Source organism: Bos mutus, chromosome 19 (genome assembly GCF_027580195.1).
Source record: "Bos mutus isolate GX-2022 chromosome 19, NWIPB_WYAK_1.1, whole genome shotgun sequence".
In the NCBI taxonomy this organism is placed as follows: domain Eukaryota; kingdom Metazoa; phylum Chordata; class Mammalia; order Artiodactyla; family Bovidae; genus Bos; species Bos mutus.
Window position 1 is genome coordinate 430,271 of NC_091635.1, and position 12,256 is coordinate 442,526.

At 58.4% G+C, this 12,256-nt stretch overlaps 1 protein-coding gene across 1 annotated transcript in view; it reads right to left on the minus strand.

Annotated features, from left to right (window-relative positions):
* Positions 1 to 2,325, minus strand: part of CACNG5 (calcium voltage-gated channel auxiliary subunit gamma 5) — a 29,858-nt gene extending 27,533 nt beyond the window's left edge. The window contains exon 1 of the mRNA XM_070388917.1: positions 2,212 to 2,325. The gene's annotated coding sequence lies outside the window, so the exon portion shown is untranslated. The remainder of the gene's footprint in view (positions 1 to 2,211) is intronic.
* Positions 2,326 to 12,256: the final 9,931 nt, after the last annotated feature.

Here is a 12,256-nt window from a genome sequence, read left to right on the forward strand (position 1 = left end):
ACAGCTAGGCTGAGGGGAGCAGGATGCTGTCTGGTGGGTTTTCCTGGTGTCCCTGAGGTCACAAGTAGCTGGTCCTGATTCTGCCAGGGAGGAAGGCTGACCCCAAACCCAGGATGGACTGAGGAGCCGGTGTGTGCTCACTGACCACCCAGAAATGAGCCAGGAGGCTGTGCGGGGCAGGCCAGGGCAGCTGGCTGGAAGCCTGAGCAGAAGGGTCAGCTCCCCCGAGGTGGGGCTGGGTAAAAACTGGGTTCCTATGTCCCACCTGCTTCCTGGGAACCTGAGCCCAATCTGTGAGCGTCTCTGATACAGTAACTCACACCCTTGCCCCCAGCTCTGAGGACGGCACGAGGGGTCCCCACCTCTTGAGTCCAGGATCCAAGAGTCAGGTGGGGCCTGGAGGAAGCAGAGTCGACCGGCCTTGGTCGTCCCCAATGAGCCAACACAACACCTGTGTCCTTGCTTCACGTCACACCCCGGCCCCATTCCAGATGAGGGAGCTGAGGCTGGAGCCCGTGTTTCCCACCATGACCTACGGCCTGCCTCCTCAGGTCAAGTGTGAACTGTTGAGGCAACCTCCCCCTGCACTCCCCTCCCCAACTGCAAGCCACGGAACCCCACCTCGCTGGCCGAGAATGGCCAAGGTCTCAAAGCCGGCTCCCAGCTGGGGTGGTGAGGAGTGCAGCCCACCAGATGCCCAAGGCCACAAAGCGACACGGTGCACAGGGCGCCCCGCTCCACCCCACCCCCACGTGAGAGGGAGCCTGAAGTCTGGGGTGGGGCTGTCTTGGTGGCCGCTATAATTTTTGCCCTGTTTCTAAGCACCCTGGGGACCTGGCCCTGGGACACGTCCCCAGCTGCCTCCAGCTGCCAGATCCGTGGAGAAGTGAGGCTGAGCTCGCGTGTCTCAGGCAGGCGGGGGGCTCCGGGAGGGAGTGCTGGCCGTGGGTCAGCAAAGCGCGCAGCCAACCGCGACGCCTGTGGTCCTGGGATGTCCTGGGGCCAGGACACCAGGTCTGAGCCAAGGACCCCTGTGCCCACCCCGGTGCAATCTGGGCTGTTAATGCATCAAACCCTGGGCACATGGGGCTGCGGGAGTGGGCCTGAGTGGGCACCGGCGGCAGTGGGGGCCCTGCTCTCCCCGGGACAGCATGGGGCAAGGGCTGGCATGGGGACAGCTGCGGTGTGGCTTCTGTCAAACTAAGCCAGGCCCCCATGTGGGGCCCCTCTGCTGGGTCCTGCCCTTGTCCAGTAAGTGGTGGATCCCTGCCCCTTCCCCATCGAGTCTCAACCATAAAAAGGGACACTGATGTGACCAGCCCCGGGGAGGGGAGCAGGTGAGAGCCAGTGGCCCCAGCACTGCAAGCAGGCACCCGGGTCAGCACTGCGGGGCTCAGAATGTGAACCCCCAGGCCCCCTTCCCACTCCCTGCTCTCTCCCCTGGCCCAGCCAGGTCCCAGGGGATTCTCTCTTCAATCCTAGGAAGAAGCTATCTGACTTCATTAAAAATTTTTTAGCACACTGAATCTTCACCAGCTGCCAAATTAGGGTGAGGGCAGAGAGACAGGCTAAGTCTTTGGAACGGGGAGGAGCTTGGACGGTCGGGGAGACGTGTCGCTGTGTTTCTGGGGGCTGCCATCTCTCACTGCACTGCCCGCACGGCCCCCGGCCCCGCACCCGCGTCTCGCCGCGCGTCCATCTCTGCTCCGCGGCCTCTGGCCCGACACGTCCTCCTGTCCCGCTGGACGGAGCATCCTCGCCACCCCCACCGTCCCCGAGGCCCCGCCGGGGCGTCCGGAGCAGGCGGACTCGCGGTGGGACCACCCGGCCGGCGCGGACCTACAGCCCAGCTCGACAGGTGGTGGGGGGCTTCCCCCCGCACCACCCGATAATCGCTGCTCGCGGCGCTGTTCAAGTTGGTCGTGGGCGCGCGCGCTCGGCTTTGGAGCGGGCAGTCCAGCCGCGCCCGCACAGTGGGGGCGTCGTCACCTCCCCCGCCACCCGCGAGACAGACACACGCACACGCACACACGCTCCCCGCACCGCGCCCCTTCCTTCAGCGCGCGGGGCTGAGGCGCGCGCACTCGGCGACAGTCCGGCCCCCGCCCGGCCCCGCGGTAATGGGGGGTGCCCCGCGGCGGCCCCGGCTCGGGGGGCTCGGCCTCTGGGGGCCCGCGAGGGGACAGCCGGTCCCCGGTCCCCGGCTCCTACCTCGCTGGAGCGGCAGCGGCCCGGCCCTGGTCGCGGGGCCCTGGCCGGCTGCGCGCGGGGCTCTGGGAGCCCGCCCCGTCCGTCAGTCCGTCCTCAGGAACAGCGCCCGCGCCAGCGGCTGCAGCCCGACTCGGGAGGGCGGGGCCGGCGGGGCGGGGCGGGGCGGGGCCTCTGTCCTCGGCCGCTGCGATGTGGGGGGGCCCTGCGCTCGCGGGTTCCACCCGGGAGGTGCGCGCGTGGAGGGGCACAGCTCCGTGGGGCTTGCAGGTGGGGAGTCGGGGGCTGGGGTGGGGAGCAGAGGGATCCGGGGGCCGCCAGAGCTTGGCCAGGACCCGCCCCGCCCCGGCGCCCTCCCCTACTTGAGTCAGGCTTACCCTCAGCTTCCAGCTGCCGCTACAGCTGTGTGAGCAGCCCCATAGCCGTCACCATCCAAAGACAGCTCTGCCACCAGCTGGTGTGGCGACTACTTCCCGAGCACTGGGCGCTGCTGAGAGCGCTCTGCTCTGTGAAATCCTCCCGCCCAACAACGCCATTGTGAGGATGAGAAAACTGAGGCCAGAGCCCCGAAGTGACGTGCCTGGGGCCGCACAGCGCAGCTCGGACCGCCTGGCTCCCCAGTGTGTGCCCTTAAGCACATTGCTTGCCCCTCGGAAGCACAGGATGGAATATATGTACATTAAATGATGAGCTGTGCTCAGTCACTTCAGTCGTGTCCAACTCTTTGCCACCGCATGGACTGTAGCCCGCCAGGCTCTACTGTCCATGGGCTTCTCCAAGCAGGAATACTGGAGTGGGTTGCCATGCCCTCTTCCAGGGGATCTTCCTGACCCAGGGATGGAACTCGCCTGTCTTATGTCTCCTGCATTGGCAGGCGGGTTCTTTACCGCTAGTGCCACGGTAACAACTGATATTTTTCATTTTTTCTTCCTTCAGTTTATATATCTCCTTTATTTTCTGGGTCCCTGAGCTTCACTGGACGCTGTCATGTATAAATGGGACCATGAGGCGCTGGAGCAACCGAAGGCGTGTGGAGAGGCCTGGAAACTACCCAGCTTTTTGTCTTCTCCCACCTTCCCCAGGAGAGCGTTCCTCTCCACGCCCAGGGTCTCCTGCAGAGGCCAGCCCACTGAAGGTGCCCACATCTCCCATCTGGATGGAGTCCAGCTTCTCTCGACCTCCCAGCCCCCACCAGCCCCAAACTCTTAGCTGGAAGGGTTAGATGGAAGTTGGGCTTCAGCCTGATTCTGCCCCTACCTAGCTGTGTGACTTGGACAAGTTACTTGACGTCTCTGAATCTCCCTTTCCTCCCCTATAACCAGGGCTGATCTCCTGGGTATGTGCGCTCATCCAGAACCTGCTCTTGGCTCAGCTGATTTCAAGATCTGTTTTTGTCTGTTTTGGCCATCTTAAATTGTTTAATCATTTTGAACAAGGGACCCCATTTTAATTTTGCCCCTGAGCCCACAAACTATGTAGCTGGTGCTGGTGACAACCACCCCCCTTATTGGATTACTGCAACACTTCACTGGGGTGATGTTTGCACAAACATCTAACACCCAGCTCGTGACAGAAGTTAGCTCCCTTTCTCTGATCTGGTCTTGAAGAGAAGGTCCCTGGGTGGACAAAGGGCTGGGCAGGCAGTTTCATGGGGAGGGGCCAGGCTGGCAAGGGTACGAGAACACCAGTTATGTTCAGGGAAAGGCAGCGGTCTGGGCGGTGGGGAGGTGCAGGCAGGGGTGGCGAGCAGAGGGGCACAAAACGGAGGACCCCGCCCAGGCCAGGGCGACAAGCCTTCTGGCTCCTCGAGGAGCTGGGACCTGGGGCCTGGAGGCTGTGAGCAGACGCCCCAGGCAAGGAATGTGGGTGGCTCTCTGTTCCAGCGGCCTCGCTGGCAGTCGGCCGGGAACTGGCTGAGCTAATGAGGCGGGCGCTGGATGCCGTGGGCGGGAGCCCCGCTCCAAGCCGCCACAGCAGCCTGCTGACAAGCTTGCTGTGGACATGATGGGGAAATTCTGCAGGTGTGAAGCCCAGAAGTGTGCCTGGGGACCTGGGGACTCCAGGCCTGATGAATAATGGAGCAGTCCCTCTTCCCGGGGCTTCTTTCTTGCCTTTCAATAATTCATGCATTCCCGGGGTTCAGGCGTTTCATAAAGCCTCAGGCTTTTCTGAATCCTTGGCCCATCTGATGGCTTCACGCGTCAGGTCTTAATTAGAGGCAGACGTGGGGGGCAGTGCCCTCAGCCACACGTGCCTTGTTCCTGACAAGGAAAACCTCCCATCACGTCCTGGAGAAGGAAGGGGCGCCTGGGGCCCCGGAGTGGAGGTGGGGCCGGCTGCCCTGGGCGGTGGGGGTGGGAAGGCCCACACGAAGGCGCCGCCAGTAGCGAAGAGACTGCACACCGTGTGCTCGGCACCCCTCGAGCCAGGCCTGTTCAGGGGACCAATTCGGGGGCGACATCTGAGCAGCGGTGACATGTGTCTCTCCCAGGTGGGGACTGTAGCGGCCGTGAGTCATCTGAGCAGCGGTGACATCTGTCTCTCCCAGGTGGGGACTGTAGCGGCCGTGAGTGCTCCGCCGTCCAAGGTCGTGGCCTTTGGGACTGGGGAGCGCTGCTGTTGCCCTGACGCTCCAAGTGATGTCTCAGAGCAGAACTCCCTGCTGACCTCTGATGGACGCACGGCCTGGAAAGGAGAGAAAAGCTTTCCTGTGAAGCCGCTGGGCTGGGAGGGTCATTGCATCGGCTGCACATTGTGGTCGAACCCAGTTAGTCTCCCTGCCCACCTGCTCGCCCACCCGCCCTTTCTCATACTTTCTAGTACCTGCTGATCACGCCCTTAGGAGCACGTGGGCTACACAGCCTGTGCGGGAAGGAGATGGGCCGCGGACCCCGAGCTCCTGGTCCACATAGTCGCCAGTGGGGATGAGGCGTGAGGGGAACAGACAGAGGAAGGTGTCAGGATGTCAGGGTGGACGGGGTCGGAGTCTCCCAGCAGATGCTGGTCAAGTTTGAGATGAGCGTGACCTCAGGGCCCAGGGGTTTCTCGGTGTGTGTGTGCATGTACATACGTGTGTGTGCGTGTGTCAGAGGGAGGGAAGAGGGCCTGGGAGGGCTGGGGCGGGGGTGGGTGGCAGCAGGCGGGGCCGGGGGCCTGAGCTCGGGCGGAGCGGCTCTGCGGGGCTGGCGGGCAGCAGCAGCCTGGTGCCCGTCCCCGCCGCGCTCGTGCTTACGTGTCGCCACCCTTGGCTCCCAAGCAGCCCTCCAGGCAAGGAGCTGAGTCCCTTCTGTTCCACACGAGGAAGCGGAGGCCTCAAGAAGCATTTGCCCCAGAAGTAAGGACATGAGGGCGCTCGAGGAGGCTGGCGCCTTCCGGCTCGCAGGCATTGCTTCCCCGGGTGGACGCGGCTGCTCGAAGGGCCCTGGGCGCCCCCCACCTCAGGCACCCAGACTGCACGCCCCTCCTTGCCGATCACCCCCGCAGTCCCGTCCAAGATGTTTCACAGCCCTGCCCTCCTGAAGCCCACTGAGGGACTGGCAGGTCTCCCACAGGGACCTAAAAAGCCCTGAGGCCCATGCTTCCTCAGGACTGGTCTCACGCCTCCGGGAGTGGGGCCTGGGCCGGGAGCGGTCACACAGCCGCGCATGTCCTTGCCGGGTGACCGAGCAGCCGCTTGTATCCCCCACTGGCCGCTCTCCAAGCTGCCCTCCCTGTCCCCCAAGCCCAGCTGTCCAGCCTCTGCTCCCGTATCTGTCCCCTTGGCAACTAGATTCTGGCTTATAAAACAGTTCCAAGGGCAGGGGACACCATGTACCAAATGAAGACTTCTCCATCACAAAAGCAGAGAAAGTGGCCAAGTGCTCGAGAAAACAGCGTTGAAAGGAGGGCCTGGTTGGGCTGAGAGCTGCAGAGCAGGGTGGGCAGTGGCAGGGACCTCGGCAGGAACGGTCTGCAGGTGCCCGGGAGGAGGGCCCACGTGGGCACAGCTCCCTGTGGGCTTGGGAAGCGTGCTGGAGGCAGAGCGGCGTGGCAGAGGTGATGATTGCAGCCCGACCCGAGACTCTCTCCTGCTCTCTGCTGGTCCAGGAAACCTCCTGCCTGCTGACTCCTGGGGCTCAGGATGCAGAGAGGATGAAGGGAACAGGTCCGAAGAGAGAAACCTGGGAACGGACCCCCGAGGAAGGGACACGTGTTTCTCACCAAATCCACAGACGCTGGCTGCGTGGGCCACCCTCTCACCAGGCGCTGGCTCGGGGCCCTACTCGGGCCGCTGTAGCTGGGACACTAATGTGCAAGGAAGCCCTGGACCACCCAGCGGTCAGTCCTCACACCTCCTCCCTGCCCCTAACCCCGGCTACCACCACCTGCCCTCTGTGTCTGTGGAGCCACCATCTGGATACTTCATACAAGTGGAGTCTCACAATACACAGCCCTCGTGTCTGGCTTTTTATACTTAGCGTGACGTCTGGAGCCCCATTCACGTGGTAGCTGTGTCAATACTCGTTCCTTTCGCTTCTAACCTTCGATTGTGTCACGATTTGTTTATCTTCTCACTGGCTGATGGGTATTACCACTTGGCTGTTGAGAATAGTGTGATTGTGAACACATGTGTACATGTATTTGGACACCTGTTTTCAATTCGGTTGGTACATACATCAGAGCAGAATCGCTAGATCACAGGATAATTCTATGTTTAACTGTTGAGGAACCGACAGAATTTTCTACAGAGGCAAACTGTATTCCCATCATAATGGATGAAGTTTCCAATTTCTCCACATTCTTCCTAATAATTGTTATTTTCCTTTTTAAAATGATGATGGTGAGTGTGCCATAGCCCTCCTCGCGGGTGAGAACCGTGACGCTGATTTCCAGGACAAGGCGTCTGAGGACACAGGTAGCGAAGGTGGGGGGGAGCTGGGAGCAGGCGGTGCTGGGCCCAGCGGCCTGTGAGCCGTGGAGCTTGTCCAGCGGCTCTGGCCGACCTTCCAGAGCGAGCAAACGTCTGTAGGAGTCGCTGGGGCTTGGTTCTAGGGCTCCCTCTGGGCAGGACAAACTGGCCTCTCAAAGCATGGGCCTGCTTCAGGTTACCTGGAAGCCTCTAGCTCCTGAGACCTTGATTCAGAGTGACACATGCCTCAGCCATCACTTGTAAAGATCACAGGCACTGCTCACACTGGGGAGAGGGAAAAATCTCCTTCCCTCGGTTCTTACCATCTACTAGAACACATCTGACATTTCCTGGCAGGTCTGATGTCCATTCGTGGGAGAAAGCTTAGCTCATGCTGTTTCCTGCTCCTCTTCAAGACAAAGATGATGATGGATGGCCCACTGGGGTGGAAGGTCAAGGCTGCTCGAAGCTGGGGCGTGACCAGCTCTGGGACCCCGCCACAAGCGGTACCTCCGCCCACCTGGAACTCACTGATCCCAGCACATGCGTGCCGGGGTGAGAGGGGTCTGAGAGTCCATGTCATCTGTCAACCACGAGGTGACCTGGGTAAATTTCTTGATCCCTTAAGTTCTGGTTTCATCTTCCCTGGTGGCTCAGCTGGTAAAGAATCTGCCTGCAGTGCAGGAGACCCTGGTTCAATTCCTGGGTTGGGAAGATCCCCTGGAGAAGGGATAGGCTACCCACTCCAGTATTCTGGCCTGGAGAATTCCATGAACTGTGTAATCCACGGGGTCGCAAACAGTCGGACATGACTGAGCAACTTTCACTTTCACCATTTGAAACAGGCACATAAAGCCCGCAACACCCAAGTTGAGGGTTTGTGGAGAGAATGAAGGAAACGGTATCTTCAAAGTATTTAGCAGCACAGGGCCTGGTGAAAAGTAGCAGCTTTTTATGGTTATTTGTCACATGTCCACTTATAAGTCTCTTTGGGGAGGGTAGCGCTCCTTGACTGCTCATCTACCAGCCTGCCGGGCACGTTCCGGCAAGCAGGAGGGGCGGGGAGGGGCAGAGGGCCGGGCCAGGACCGGAACACACCCAGATGGCTCTGTAGAGGGGGGTCCTGCTTGGGGGATCCCTCATGGGAGACGACACCCCCGGAGGCCCTACAGAGGCGGGGACAGGGTGGCTCCGGGGGTCATAGCAGAGTGTCCTGAGCCACACCGGGGAGGAAGCACCCCACTCTCCCTCCTCTCTGGGGTGACCACCTGCCCCCTGCATCCAGCGCTACTCGAGGCTACTCTTTTCACCACCCCCAGGCCGCTGGCCGATGTCTGGAGACACCTTTGGCTGCCAGCTGGGGTGAAGGGCTCCAGTGTCCAGTGGACAGAGGTGAGAGACGCCGCCGGACACTGGGATGCCCAGGACAGTCCCCACAGCAAAAAATATCGAATCCCCAAATGTCACAGTGAGATGCCTGTCGGGTTGAGAAATGTCAGGAGGAGAAATCTTGAAATAAATAAAGCAGATCCACGTGCACGTCCTGAGGGATGCGGGGCAGGAGGCAGCGCTTGGGAAGCGGCCGGTCCACTGAGGGCGGTCCTGGTTTCTGTCCACGGCCCGGGAGAAGGAACAGGTCTGTCTTACCGCCATACCGGTCAGTCATCCAGTCTCTGCCATCTGAGCCGTGTCGCTCTCTGTGGAGGAAGAGCCCTGCACAGGCGACTGGGTTCTGCTCCTTCTGAGTCCTGGCCAAGCCTGGCGAGGGGTTGGGGTCAAGGTCCTGAGGAGAGGTCATGGTCATGGTCAGGGGTCATGGTCAGGGGTCAGGGTCCTGGGGAGGGGTGGAAGCTTCACAGAGACACAGAATCACTCAGGGCTCTGGGGACCAAAGGATCGTCCCACCTTCCAAACGATTTCTCTGTGTTTTCAGCCGACTGAAATCTCCCAGCATCTCCTCTCTGGCCCTTAATCTTTCCTCCAAAGTCAGCTTATTGTTATTTGCGCTGTTTTGCTATAAATCGTTCTTGCTGCAGCAGTGTGTTTTGCCAGTGAGCCCTGGATACGGACTTCTGGAAAAACCAAGATGTTCTTTCAGACTGAAAAGCCCCCCGGACCTCTTTGATGTCGAGCTGGTCTCTCCCAACAGCCCTTTGGGGCCTCCACAGGCCTCGGAAGGTCATCGGAGGTGGCTCTCAGCAGGTGTCCTCGCCCAGAACCCACAGTGTCTGGGGCTCGAGGCCGCTGGGGTTCCTGAGCTTGGTTCACACCATGAGGACCCATCCCCCAGGGCTCTAGAGGACCCATGGTCTCCCCAGGCCAGCCCCAGATTGCGTTCTGCTAGCACAGAGGGGCACAGGACGGTGACCAGGTGGGCCATGGACGTTGGGGGTTTTCCCGACAAACTGCGAAGTAGCCACAGCAGTCAAAGCCGCTGCCCCACCGGCAGGCAGCCGAGCTGCGTGCGTGGTCAGGCGGCTCCTCTCCTCGGCCACAGGGGCCTGGACTGCCTGGAGCCTGACCCCCAGCAGCCCGCCCCTGGGCTCGACCAACGACGGAGCTGACCCGGGGGGTCCCAGGTCAGGGGCCTCCCGGCCTGACCGGCTGGGAGGAGCCAGGAGGAGGCGGGGTCGGCTGAGATGTCGAGAAAAGAGGCAAAGCAGGCGAGCCAGAAACATTCAGAGGGCCGCAGGCTGTGTGCTTCTGGTTCCGTAACTCTCTGGGAACCACGGCGTCCGGTGGGGAGGCGGCAGCCATTGCCGGGGGCTGGAGCCGGGGCGCCGCGTTCCCGGACGGAGCGGCCCTGGTCTTGAAGACGGTGGTGGTCCCGGGGATCTGTACCCACGACCGAATTCATAGAAACACACGCAGCACGGAAGACAGGCTGGGAGCGGGATCCGTCTGTGCTTGGTTAGTGGTTCCTTTCCTCGGTTGATGTCCTGATTTGAATCATGTGCTGTGGTTATGTAAGCCATCGCCGTGGGGAAATCGGGGTGGTGGGTAGGTGGGAACTCTGTATCATTTTTGCAAATTCTTTTGAGTCTTAAATGATTTCAAAATAAAAGATTTTAGAAAGAAAGAGCTGAGATGCTGACAGGAGTGACAGGAAAGGTCCGCCTCCCCAGAGCGCCGCAGATCCAGAGATTTCTAGGCCTGGGTGGGCCCATCCATGTTGACTGCAGGCCACGAAGCGGAGCTGGGCAAACTCCCGGTGCATAAGGCTTGGTGAACATTTTTTATTATTTCCTTAGGAAAAAAGTCCCCCACTGCAGAACTGCTGTGTGTAAGCGCATTTTTAAGACTCTTGTTACTTGTGCCAAATTTCCCCCCAGAAGGATTGTACCAATTTATACTCCCACCCGCAGCGCAGGGGAGGGCTGGCTTTCCCAGTGCTTGCCAAAATTGGGTTTTAATCTTTAAAGAAGGCTTAATTTTTGCCAAGGTAATACACAGAACTTGAAGTCTTGTTGTTATTTTTTTTCCTCCAGGAATTCTAAATTCGTGAACTGACTTGGACCACACAATTGGCTACTCACCTGCAGACTTGAGTTTATTTATCTTTTTATTTAGTTATCAGTCCCCTTCATGAAGTTCCATTTCAATGTTAAGCCCCTGCAGGGTCACCAAAGAAAGGTTACGTGAAGTCTGCTCCTGCATTTACTGTTTCATAAAACCTCAAGCACACGAAGGACATTGCTTCTTCTACTGCTCGCTCTCTCTTCTGTGTAATAAAACCACACCCAAGGATTTCTTTCAGGATTCAGTGGACGATGTGTCCTCATTCCTGGAGGAACACATATGCTTCCTCTTTTCCAGGTTGGGAAAGCCCTGTAACGGAGCATCGATCCCAATTGTTTTGGCTGCTGCAAATGCAAAGCCATTATGAGGATCAGTTACAGCAATTGTGTTAACTCTGGTGGGAAATATAGTTCGGTTTCTCCTGTCTTTGGTCCTGACCTTCTGTTTTTCTTATTTACTTGGTGTGTCTTACACGTAAGCTGCTTCAAATCCTATGGACCAGGGCAGAGGCCGAGACTTCTCTTGATTGTGAGCTCTGCCATTCACAGAGAGCCCTGACCTGGCGCCTGACACAGTCCTCACGGAGACATTTGTTGAATAGAGGACAGAGCTTGACAGCAAACTAACAACAGAATTGACATTGGTTGAAAAGAAATGCAAGTTACTAGTTGATCCAAGAGCAAGAAAGTGTTACCAAGAAAAGCAGAGCTTCAAGAAGCCAAACGAGAAGGAAAAAATACCAAGAGTCTCAAAAATGTTCGGTGTTTCTATTTCTGGGAACCCAACTGAGGAAATGATCCGAAGTGCCTTCAGAATTTTAGGAACAAAGACGTTCATCACTGAGTTGTTAAAAATAATTAAAAAACTAGAAATAACCTAAAGTCCAGTAATAGGGGAGTCAGTAAGAGAACGAAGGTGGTAGCCATTTAATGTATTCAATACAAAGAGTTCTTGGGAACTGCTCGGCAGTCCAGCGGTTAGGACTCCACACTCCCATTGCTGTGAACCCAGGTAGGGTCCCTGGTCGGGGAACTAAGATCCCACAAGCCCCGTGGCACAGTCAAAATAAGAGAAAGAATTCTTAATGACTCGAAGGAAAATGTACGCAGTAATATTACACGGAGAAGCGGGATACAGAAGCGCACACGCATCACGTTTCCCACAGCATAAGACGACACACGCGGAGAAGGAAGGGGATAACCTGCAGCGTGGTCAGCGATCGCCTCCAGGTTGTGTGATGATGGCCGAATTTTTTTATCTTACCTTGACTTTTCTGTATTTCCCAGGTTTTCAACAACAAGCGTGTATTTTATGATAAAAACAGAAAAGAAAGAGTCACGAGGCGAGGCTGACTCCCTGGAATGCCCTGGGACTCGAGCATGCTGCCGTCGAAGATGCTACTCAAGTGGTCTCTTGCTTCTTTTGCTAACAGTGGTCAGGGCCCTGGAAAGCTCACCCACCTACGCCGTGCTGTCTATAAAATGTGTCCACAGACTCCAGGTGGCCCTTAGTTCCTCTCCCCTTGAGTATGGGCTAGACTTAGTTACTCGCTGCTAAGAAATAGCAAATGGTGGAAGTGATACTGTGTGTCGCCCAGGATAAATGGTCAAGGTGCCACTCCTTCCTTGTTCTGTCTTGAGT